The sequence below is a fragment of the Bos indicus x Bos taurus genome, chromosome 9, assembly GCF_003369695.1.
Source record: "Bos indicus x Bos taurus breed Angus x Brahman F1 hybrid chromosome 9, Bos_hybrid_MaternalHap_v2.0, whole genome shotgun sequence".
In the NCBI taxonomy this organism is placed as follows: Eukaryota; Metazoa; Chordata; class Mammalia; order Artiodactyla; family Bovidae; genus Bos; species Bos indicus x Bos taurus.
In genome coordinates this window covers 87,771,369-87,783,576 of record NC_040084.1, presented here as the reverse complement: position 1 = coordinate 87,783,576, position 12,208 = coordinate 87,771,369, and positions in this window count along the sequence as shown.

Below are 12,208 nucleotides of genomic sequence, written 5' to 3'. Positions count from 1 at the left end.
ACACATAGGCTCAAAGTGAAGGAATGGAAAATATATTCCATGCAAGTGGAAGCAGAATGTAGCAGTAGCTATACATGCATTTTAAAAAATAGACTTTAAGACAAAAGCTGTAACCAGAAACAAAAAGGTCAACAAATAATGATAAAGGGATCAATTCCCCAAGAGGATGTCACCATTGTAAATACTTACGCACCAACATTGGAGCAAAACTGACAACCACCCCCACTACTACCACCTCCCCTAAAGAAACAACAAACCAATGAAATCCTCTGTTCTCTAAAGAATGAACAAAGGTTAGGCTTTGGCTCAATTGCCTGAGCCTAACCTTTGACTCTGCCTGGGCATCCCAGCACACATGTGTCTTGGGATGATGCTGGCCCACACCAGGGAGGAAGTGAATGTCACCTTTGTTTTCACTCTAGGGTGGCATCACTGACTCAATGGACTTGAGTTTGATCAAACTCTAGGAGATAGGGAAACCTGGTGTGCTGCAGTCCATGGAGTCCCAAAGAGTTGGATATGACTTAGCAACTGAACAACGAGGTTCATTTTAAAATATTCTTCACAAGACTCAGGAACCAAAGGTGCATGTAAAGAATAAATGCTCACTCTTTCTTTTTTTTTTTTTTTTTTTGCAATGGTTCAGATCTAGCAGGAAAATGAAATTATAATGTTAAACAAGAAAGAAAAGAGAGATTTTTAAAAGTTGGTAGGTCACACTATTCGAAATAAAATCTTGGTTTAATGCAAGAGTCCCTAGGTAGGGTCCCTCTTCCAATCCTGCAGACTCACTCATTCAGCTGCAAGTCCAATGCTTCCCACAGTGCCTCCTGCCCTTTATTTCTCCTTCCTTGTCAGGGAAGGCCCAACAATTAGTGGCATCCCTTCTCTCGCCTGCAAATACCTCCTCTTTTCCCCAATCCAAACACTCAAAGCTTCAAAGAAATGAAGAATTTCTCTTCCTCACAAAACAATCCTGGGAAGAACTGACCTGACACACCAAAGTACAATAAACTCCCTTTTCCATAAAACTTGAAGCAACCAGTAGTATTGAATCCCATTCGACCCCTTCAGGATCCCACCTGCAGGAATACACTGGGTGAGGGCATACCTGAATTCCTCTGGTTACACAAGGGCGTGTGTGCTATGATCCAAACTCTTCCATTTCATAGCAAATATTTTATAATGTAACCCAAGTGTTTGCTATTGAGATACTGTATTTCAAACCTTGCTCCCAGGGCTCACCCTTGCCTTCAATATCCAAGCAAAATGGCATGATGTAATTGGAAAGGCCAAGATGCCATGGAGCCCCAACGAAATATAGGTGCTTCTGATTACTCAACAAAATGGATGTTTTTTGAGGACCTATAATGTTAAAAGTCTCAATGCTAGGTGCTTATAAAATACAGAGAGATCAAAAAAAAAAAAAGTGACAGCCCCATCCTCAAGAGCTTTTAAAGTCCAGTGAGTTTTCTGTGTCCTTCACACCAGATCTCGAAACAGCACCACTCCAGGGGCAGGTGGCTGTCCATTTCCTGTAAAGCCTGGAGAGGAAAAGTGACTGTGGACAGCCAGGCGTGAATCTTCAGCTAGAAGCTGGTACCTGTTTCTCAGGGTGGCCTACAGTATAAATAATCACACAACATAGCAGATCAATTGTTTGCTGTTTCTGCAGGCATTTGGGACCATGTCACCTCTCTTCTCCTAGCTGTGAGCTTTTGTCATCACATTTTGCCCCAGTAAGTGTTGGCAAACCTATTCTGTGCAACCAAATGCTTCAGTGAAATGGGATTTAGCTCCTTAGGGCTCAGCTCCCCCATGAGAAATGATCCCCCCAGCATCCCTACTAGGTCTCTCCTGTTGCCAGGCAACTGCCCTAAAGCTCCCTGAGCTTTAGGTCAGGGCCCTGACTGTGGGAATGGCTTCCTTTGTCCTCATGTGTGCCTTCCTACTTTCTAAATGTCCTCTGGTGGCTGAGGTCACCCTGCATGTGAGAATCTATATCCTGATTTGTGTCTACTTCTGAGCTTTTTCCCCCCAAGAATCCCAAATCTTCCTCTTTATGTCATGGATGTTATACAATCTATATGCACACAGCATATATGAACACATTATACATGCAAATGGAGCTAGTTCCTTGGAAATTCTCTGTTTCTTCCTTGCCAGCTGCCAGATTTGGCAGGCCAGCTGACACCCAGCCAGGCCATTTTATTCATCAAGGCACAAAACCGGGGTTTGGCCCCTCTCTTCCTCAGAATCACAGAATATAAAGGCTGGGAAGAGCAGGGGGTGTCCTCAATTCTCCTTTGACAACTCTGGCCCTTTCCTTGGAGCTAAATTAAACTGTTCTCCCCAGCTATTGTAAACCTGTCTTTCTTATGATGGAGTACTTGTGGCTTATTCCTTGGGGAGCACTAAAGACAGTGTCTAAAGAACAGCTGGATATATAAGAAAGAAGGCAGTCTCAGCCTCTGCAGAGAGTGTCCATCAGGACCTGAGGTTTCTTTGTGGCAGGAATGTGTGTGGCATGATAAAAACCCTTCCATTTCATAGAAAACTTGTGATGCAATCCAAGTGTCTGCTTGGGATGTCAGTTCCCAAGTCTTTCTCCTAGGAGGTCACTCTTTCCTTTAAAATCAAAAAGGAGAAAAAAAAGGAAGCTTGAGTACACTGCACATTCTTTATGAAGCCTGAAGCCCACTGTCCCGTGTGTCCTGGGAGTCTCAGAGGGATTGTATTCCTTGCAGTGTCCTCTCTTTCTCTCTCTCCCCACCCCCACTCTCCTCCCCATTCCCTGGATTTCTCTGCCTCTCCTCTTTCTCTTCCATAGAAGGTCTCTTTAATATATATGAGCTGCTGCCTCAAGCTAAGCCATTATAGGATAATCAAGGACATCTTTGCAAGTTAAGTATTTCCTCTGGATTAAAAATAATCCAATCAATACTTCCCCATTCAAAAGAAAAAAATGGGGCAATACATATTTTATCCCTCCATAAGGTATTTTTCTAGCTTTTGTATTAGTTGTTATTGCCCCATGTAAATTACATCAAAATTTGGTTACTTAAAATAACATACATTTATAATCTCACAGTTTCTGTGAATCACAAAACTGGAAGTAGCTTAGCCGGGTGGTTCTTGCTTGGAGTCTCCTGTGAGGTCTGTCAAGTCCAGGACTGTAGTCATCTGAGGGCTCAACTAGGGCTGAAAGATCTTCTTTCTAGTTGGTTCACTCTCATGCCTGATGTGGAGTAGGAAATGGCAACCCACTCCAGTATTCTTGCCTGGAGAATCCCATGGACAGAGGAGCCTGGTGGGCTACTGTCCATGGGGTCGCAAAGAGTTGGACGTGACTGAGCAACCGAGCATGGATGCCTGATAAGTTAGCCCCTGCTGTTGACAAGTGGTCTTCCCCTTGCACCAATTTCTCCTTGGAACTGCTTGAGTGTCCTTACAGCATGGAAGCTGGCTTCTTCTAAAATGAGTGATCCAAAAGAGAATAAGACAAAAGCAACAAGGTCTTTTATCGTAAGTCATACTCAGTCATCCTGTTGGCTTGCGCAGGTCAGTCTTTTTCAATGTAAGAGGCGACACGCAAGGGCATGGGCATCAGGAGCAAGAACCATGCTGGATAAGAAGGGCACCATGAAGACTGCCTGCTGCACTGCTTAAAATGAACATCAGACCTCAAAAAACACACATTTCACTGGATTGAAAATACCATTGACTGCAAGATACGTCTTTATTTTATGTAACAATAAGAAAGAAAAAATGGCCAATATTGGGAGACTCTCCAAATAAAGCTGACCCACCAAAGCTACACCTTCAGTTTTGGGGTAAATAATAATAAAGCCACCCCACAGAAAGAAACAGCAGGAAACTTGTAAGTCTCAGTTTGCATGGAGTGAAGGTAGAGAAAAAGTACTCCCTAGAGAATTTGAACTCACGTGGATAGGAGCCCCCAGACTGAAGACAGCTTTAAATAGAACCTAAAATCCCCTCTTAAGAAACTTGATCTCAATCTAGATGAACTAAATTGAAGAGACATTCGAATTTTAAACAAAGTTAAAATATGGGAAAATGTGTATCTTAAACTCAAGAAAACATAGTAAGTCACCTCAGCAAGAATTCAGGTAAAATGTACAGAAATGGTTGAGAGTCAGCATTCTTTAGGGCAGAATCACAAAAATGGAGTCTTATTTTTGACAAAAGAACAGAACTTTGGTTCATTTGCTGTGTTTTGTTGGCCAATGTTGTGTCCTTTCTCATGTCGGTTTCTTAGACTCAGCTAATTAATTACAGATGAAAACAAAGAGAAGCAGAAGGTTTATGAAGGGAATCAGCATAGAATCAGTGGAAATAAAATAAACTTTGAATTAGATCCAGGTCTTGCTGTGCAATTTTAAACAAGCTGCTTTCCCTCTCTGAGCTGTAAGAATTAAATAGCACCTATGAAACACCTAGCACAGTGCTTATCATATTTGTTCAAGAATGATAACTATTATTATAATTACTATATATTTATCAATTTCTAAAACTGCACTTCATTTTTGAGATTTTTTTTAAACCTCAACGAAGAGAAAGCCTAATACCCAGGGAAGACTACCTTCCTTCCTGCTGCTCATTCGGTAATATCTGTCAATAAGTCCTGGGCTTGAATGTTGGTCCAGCTGCAACAGCTAGACAAGGCACTTGTGTCTACATGATCTCCTTCCCAAGGAGCCTTAAAGGAAGAGCAGTATTTTGCCAGATTGATTGTATTGAGGTCTTGCATTCATGCTGAGTGCTCTGTCTCTTCAGTTGTGTCTAACTCTTCACGGCCTTATGGACTATAGACCATCAGGCCCCTCTGTCCATGGGATTCTCCAGGCAGGACTACAGGAGTGGGTTCCATATGCTTCTCCAGGGGATCTTCCCAACCCAGGGGTTGAACCTGAGTCTCTTAGGTCTCCTGCATTGGCAGGTGAGCTCTTTACCACTAGAACCACCTGGGAAGCCCTAGTGAGGTCTTAGGGGTTCACTGTATAATATCCATTTATTTTTTTTTCCCTTCTCCCTTCTTCAACTGAAGAACAAAATGCAAGAGGTAGACAAAGGAGGTCAAAATGTCAGCTATATTGCTGAGAAAGTCAATTAGAGAACATGGCGTTAGACCTGTGATCAAAAGAGCATGTCACAAGAAAGAGTAACTTGACAGTGAAGAAACCTGACAGATGCTGTCTCAGCCAGGTGATCAAGGTCAACATCGACCATTGTAAACCATGTAGATACAAGTACACTTGACATGTATGGTATGATGAGAATAACACTTTACCTCCAAGGTCTTCCTCCCCAAAACCTAACCATCAGAAGAACTTCAGACAAATTGCAAATGACGAATTTTCTACAAAATACCTGATCAGTACACCATCAAGCTCCTCAAAAACAAGCAAAATCTGAAAAACTGACCTAAGCCAAAAGGAGCGTAAGCAGATATGACCAAAAATTGCAATGTGGTACCCTGGATGGGTTGCAAAAGAGTCAGATGTGACTAAGCGACTGAGCACGCATGAGCACGAAGTATTAAGAATGGTTTTAAATAAAGCCTTAATTCTATCAAGTCATCAACAAACTACAGACCTAAAGCCTCTTCTCTATATTTTCTGGGGCAAATGGTAACAACCTCTCTGCAGAGAGGGTTCTCCACATCAGAGAGGCAGTTCACCTTACTCTGTTCATCCATCTTCCTTGTTTGCAGCATCTCACCCCTCCTTTCCATAAGCAGTTGCTGTCTCAGATGGCAGGAGAAGGAAACTCAGAGAAACGCTTATCACTCTCAACTGGGTGATTCTGGGCTCCTGCCACCATTAGGAAGAAGCTTCTTTTAGCCTCATAACTGTTGCCAGAACTGAATGAGCTTAATTCAGTCGCTATAACTCACTTCTATGGCACCTCCCAGCAGGCAAGGTGTTACACTAGACGGAAGCTCTTAGCTCCCAGCCTCCCAGGAAGGGTAAGCTTAGGGTGTGCTTGAGAAAATGACATGTAAACAACAAGGATATGGTTCAATATAGTTGTGATGCCTCCATAATTAAAATAGTCTTAGGTTTTGTAATCAAGTGGCCTGCATGCTGAAACAGGAAATTTGAAATAGTAACAATAAGGGTAGGTGCTGACATTCACACCTTGATGCAGAGTGGTGAACAGATGCTAGATGAACAGGAGTAAACAAAGAAAAAGAGAAAGGAAACTGGAGCTCCTTAATCAGTCCTGAGATTGCACATCTGGACCATTTTTCAGAGGAGACGAGGCCACAGAGGTCATGGTTCATCCAAGCTCACTGGCCATGTAGCAGGTACAGTGATGGCTGGGATGTACACGTCAGGCATAGACTTCAGCTAACAAACTGGCTGAAATCACAGGATTTATGTCTGTTTACACTGACAGTCTCATGTTCCTCGACTTAAGGAAGAGGGTATTAGGGTGGGTGTCCAGGACAGTCTTGTGTATATGTCCATCCTGTAAATAACAGTACTCTTTTCACTCTCAACAATGTCTGGCCGAACAATAAATGACATGATCACTCTAGTATTTGGCCAGACAGACGGCCAATGTCTGCCAGACTTCAGAGACTAATCAGAGGGGAAATATTTCCTGATTCAGCTTTAGGGTGGCAGGCTCCCTTGGGACGGCCAGAAGCCTGTGTTCAGAGTGCCCTGATTCTCCTCACCCAGTTTTTAGCCGACGCAACAAGTTCAAAAGAGTCTTTTGTCCTGTGCACTCTGCAGGCATCTTCTTCGTGCTCTGGAGCCTGATCCTTTCAGGAGCAGGAGCCACTCAGTGCAGACGCGGCCTTTCAGTACATGTGCCCCGGCCCCTCCCCTCTGAACAGCCCTGGCCTGCCGACCGGCGCTGGAGAGCAGCCTCAGCAAACTCCAGAAAACCCTTTCACCTGGAAGGTATGGCTTCCAAGTTGGATGGCCTCTGGGAAACAGAAAGATTAGAAACGCTTCCTTGGAGTTGAAAAACAAGTACCTAACCATCTGGGAGGGCTGCCCATGGGGAGGTGCATGCGGTCACCAAGAGTCGGACGTTACTGAGCGGCTGACCTGAACTGAGCTGAGGGCTTCCCAGGTGGCGCTAGTGGTAAAGAATCCACCTGCCAATGCAGAAGACCTGAGAGACTCGGGTTTGATCCCTGGGTTGGGAAGATCCCCTGGAGGAGGGCATGACAGCCCACTCCAGTGTTCTTGCCTGGAGAACCCTCATGGACAGAGGAGCCTGGCGGGCTACAGTCTATGGGGTTGTAAAGAGCCGGACACAACTGAAGTGACTTAGCACTCACACAACCTTCTGGACAAGAGAGAGTTAGAGGTAAACACCACATGGGCTGAAGAAACAGTGTGACCCCTAACCATCCTGACATTCAGTTAACAAAGGAAGAAAGGAGGGGAGAGACACTGTTTTGAGCAGGTATCCCCCAAAGTGACCCGAGGACCTCCCTGAAGGGCGTGGTAGAAGGCGGGTTCCTGACCTCCCTCCCACAGAGAAGCTGAGGACAAGGTCGTGTGTGCTAAGTTGCTTCAGTGATGTCCAACTCTTTGCGACCCCACGTACTGTAACCCACCAGGCTCCCGTGTCCATGGGATTCTCCAGACGAGAATACTGGAGTGGGTTGCCATGCCCTCCTCCAGGGGATCTGCCTGAACCAGGGACAAACCAGTGTCTTTTACATCTCCTGCATTGGCAGGCAGGTTCTTTACCACACGCGCCACCTAGGAAGCCCGAGGATGAGGTCGGAGACTGCATCTACCAAGATTCCAGATGATTCTCATAGGCACCACATGCTGGGGAGAAACTGCGTTAGAAACCTGTTTCAATAAATACACTCTGACCAGTCTTCTCTCTCTGTACCTTTTATACTGTCTTGTGGTGGCTTAACGGGCCTTTTTCCTAGAACTGAAAGGGTGAGATCCCCAAAAGACAGCTTCTGATGAGAAAGAGCCAGGCAATCAATCAAAGAGGGGCAAAGGGAGCAAGAGGAGAGGAACAACCATGTGAGCATGGGTCTCTGGAAGCTTTTCCAGCTGGTCTGTGCTGAACACCCCCTCCCCCCAGCCCCCCCCAGGTGATACAGTGTGACTGGGCTTATTGACTCAGAATGTCCCTCTAGTGCTGTGGGCTGGGTCACTGCTCTGATTCTTCAGAGGTCAGTTTGTACTTTTCCTCCGCTTTGCCATTAAGTATGTCTCTATGCTTCTTGTGAGGTGAAAACAATTGGGAAGCACTATAATTGTTCCACCCCAAGCATATTTATTAGCCTCCTAATGATTGTGCACTCAAGTCTAAAGTGTGTGTAGGTGTGTATGTGGCATGGATTCCCCACCACCAACAGATTCTCCCACACCGGCGGGGTGTTACACAATTCTGACCCTACCTACCAGGAGATAGCATCAGATCTCACAGATTAAAGAGCTCAGTCCTGGAAGAAAGCCCCCAACCTACTTCAGATGCTAGTCACAAGCCTAGGTCATCACCTGTGCTTCTGACTGACCAGCTATAGACCAGAAGTTCCCATGACCCCTCTCCTCGGGTTTGATTCATTTGCTAAAGTGGCTCACCGAACTCAGAGAAGCATCTTACTTACTAGATCACGGGTTTATTACAAAAGGATATAGCTCAGGAACAACCAATGAAAGAGGTGCACAGGGCAAAACATGGGCAAGGGGCGCAGAGCTTCCATGCCTCTCCAGGTGCCCTCCCCTCCCCAAACCTCCCCACGTTTACCCACCCGGAAGCTCTCTGAACCCGTCCTTCTGCGTCTCTCTGGAGGCCTCATTATATAGGCATGATCAATTAAATCATCGGCTGCTGTTGATGGATTCAACCCCCAGCCTCCTCCTGTCCTCTCAAATTCAGGATTGGGACTACAAGTTCCAGCCATCTCTTCACCCACTTGGTTCCCCAGGCAACCAGCCCCATTCTTAGGTGACCCAGGGGCTTTCAAAAGTCACTTCGTTAACATAACAAAAGACACCTTTATCATTCTCATGTTTTTTTTTTAACTTTATACTTAATCATCACTTTTGAAAAATCCCAAGGGTTTTAGCAGCTCTGTGCCAGAAACTGGGATGCAGACCAAATACATATCTTATTTTAATTATAAACCGCATTATCACCCCATCTTTTCACAGGTTAACTTGGGAAAGGGGGGCGGGGATCAGTGATTTCAGCTTGCTTGCTGTTGAACGAACGGAATGAGAATGCAACGTTGTCTTATCCACGTGTCTCTATCAAAGTCCCACAGTTCAGGGCTGGTTTATCCAGGAACAGCTGGAAGACTGTGCATTCCTTCAGAAAAGGCTGAAGCTCTCAGTGTTAATCTGATCCGAAAACCTCTCACCCAGGCCCTCTCCCCTCCCCTGGCTGGCTTTCTCTCTTTCCCGGTTTACTCCTCCTAGAGCTGGCCCTGTTTCTGGATGCTTCTGAAGCATCAGCAATAAAAAGGAAAAGCCAGGGGCGGAATACCAGTGGGGAGAAGGAAAGTGCTGAGGTGACTGCTGCCCCACAGCTGGGTCATTTTACATCAAGTCATTCTCGTTGAAAGATCGAGAAGGCCATTCACGTCCTTGCAACACGAATGGATGTACTTGGTCTTTCCCCTGAGAGAATCACATTAAGACTGATTTGCCCTTTTAAGCTCCCAAATGCAACTCTAGAAGGTGTGGTGAGGCTATATTTAACCTCAAACCCAAATTTGAACATCAGCCTCCAGTGAGGGTTCGTTGTTCCCTTAGAAACCGGCCAGACTTGACTTTGCTCTCACCCAGCCTTTACTCACGGGGCCAGGCCTGCCTAGGGGGGCCCTCTGGGGATCATGAACTGACAGCCACACCACAGACACTCCTTTCCCAGAGAAAAGGACCGTAGTGGGCTAGACAGACACACCCCAGCCTGTCCTGCTTCACAGCAGACAGGGAAGGAAAGCCATCTGCTAACTTCTCATGGGCTTAAGTAGCACAGCAGAGTCAGAACACACATCTAGGGACTTGCGAAGATGCTGCCCATTTAGTGAGACTTTGGTCCACACACTTTCTAGAACAAAAGCCCTCATTAGTTCATGCATCCTTCATATCTTCTTCCCACTCCCCGGACATCTGTCGGACTCCTGACGATTCTACCAAGCAGGTTTTCTGTCTTCCGAAGGAGTCGGTGGGCCTTTCTTCATATCTTCCAGAGAGTGGGGGCCAAATGTTAACCTATCACTGTGGACCTGAGAAAATGGGCTATAACCACACCAGTTTTTTAAATTAAATTTAAAAAAAGAAAAAGAATTTTGTACATACTGCTATATTTAAGATGGATAACCAACAAGGACCTACTGTATAGCACATGGAACTCTACTCACTGTTTTGTGGCAGCCTGGATGGGAGGGGAGTTTGAAGGAGAATGGATACATGTGTATGTATGGCTGAGTCCCTTTGCTGTTCATCTGAAACCAACACAACACTGTTAATTGGCTATACCATAGTACAAAATAAATAAAAAGGTTTTTTTTAAGAGTTTTCTGAGAGACTGGTGAATATTGAAATGAAAAGTGGTGGTGTCTCCTTGATTATATGCCTTTAAGAGGAGAGAGCTCCAGCTATGTGATGAAGCCCTCACTCCACTATTTGCAGATATGCAGACTAACTTATTTTCTTGGATTCCTTTTAAATCCTGTGACCTATGGAAAAAAAGAAAAAAGTAAAGTGCCAAAATGTGTGGCAAACAGTGTGTGGTACAATTATAGATTCGTTTTCCCTTTCTTCTTATTGGATGTATTTTGCAATGTTCTAGAACAAGCGTATATATTACCTTTATCATCAGAAAGAAGGGGAGACACTGTCCTGGGGCTGGGACAGTCATAGGTCATACTGTGCAAATAATTAACTTAGTGGCAGATGTTTCGTGAGGGATGGGGAAGGGCTAACACAGTGGCACCATTTCCATGAGTCATGCAGCTGGAATCCAGAGTCAAGTCTTCCACGTGGGCAGAGCTGTCCTCTCTCAGGAAGATGCCCAAATCCACCTGGGCCTGGGGTTAGATTTGGAAGCAGAGATGGTTGAGGTATTTCCCAGGCACCTTTATGCATGCTTGTGTGCTAAGTCACTTCAGTCATGTCCAACTCTTTGCAACCCTATGGACTGCAGCCCGCCAGGCTCCTCTGTCCATGGAATTCTCCAAGAATACTGGAGTGGGTTCCATGCCCTCCTCCAGGGGATCTTCCCAACCCAGGGATCAAAGCCAAGGCTCTTATGTCTCCAACATTGGCAGGCGGGTTCTTCACCAATAACACCACCTAGGAAGCCCAGCAACATTTATAAAACCAGTTAACTGCAGGCTTCCAGAAACCTCCTTATAAATCTGAGAGCCACAACTATGAGAGCTGTCATCAGTCATCCAGGCTGGGCTGAGCGGTCCAGGAGCAATGGGAAGAGAAAGAAACGAATGCACTGCTTCCGATCCATCTGACTCTGTGTCTTTGGCCCATAAAAGTGACCATTGTCAGCAGTTCTCTTGGAGCTTGCCCTGGCCTGGTTTAGCAAATCATGTCTCCAGACTTCGATTAGCTTGAACACAAACTGGGGGCAAGGAAGAGGGTAAGTGTTTGGACTTTTCTAGGTAAATATATTAAAAATAGGAAGCAAATGAGAATTTCTCCCCTCTTGCCAGCTCCAAGCATTGATCTTCTTTTTAATGGTATTTTTTTTTTTTGGGGGGGGAGTATAGTTGATTAACAATGTTGTGTTAGCTTTTGCCATACAGCAAACTGAATCAGTTATACATGGACATATATCCATTCTCTTTTAGATTCTATTCCCTTACTGGTCATTACTGAGTATTGAATAGAGTACCCTGTGCTATACAGTAGCTCCCAGCATTGCTCTTTAATAGCACGCGCTGGACAAAGGAATATTCAGATACTTTCTCAGTGAGGTGGAGATGGTAGCTTGGTAGCTCTTTATCTATTCCAACCCAAGGGCTATCAGATGTTGCAATCACTTTGAAAGCTTAAAAGTAGAATTTTCCAAACCTTTGATGGGTCAATACTTTAATCATGTTCTCCTGAAAATCTTTTCTGGGGATCCAGCCTAAAATCCCACATCTTTAGACCTCCCAACAATTTTGTAAGCAGCTAATGCTCTGTGTTAAATCCCTTTGTGCTTAAACTTTAATGAACATTGTTAT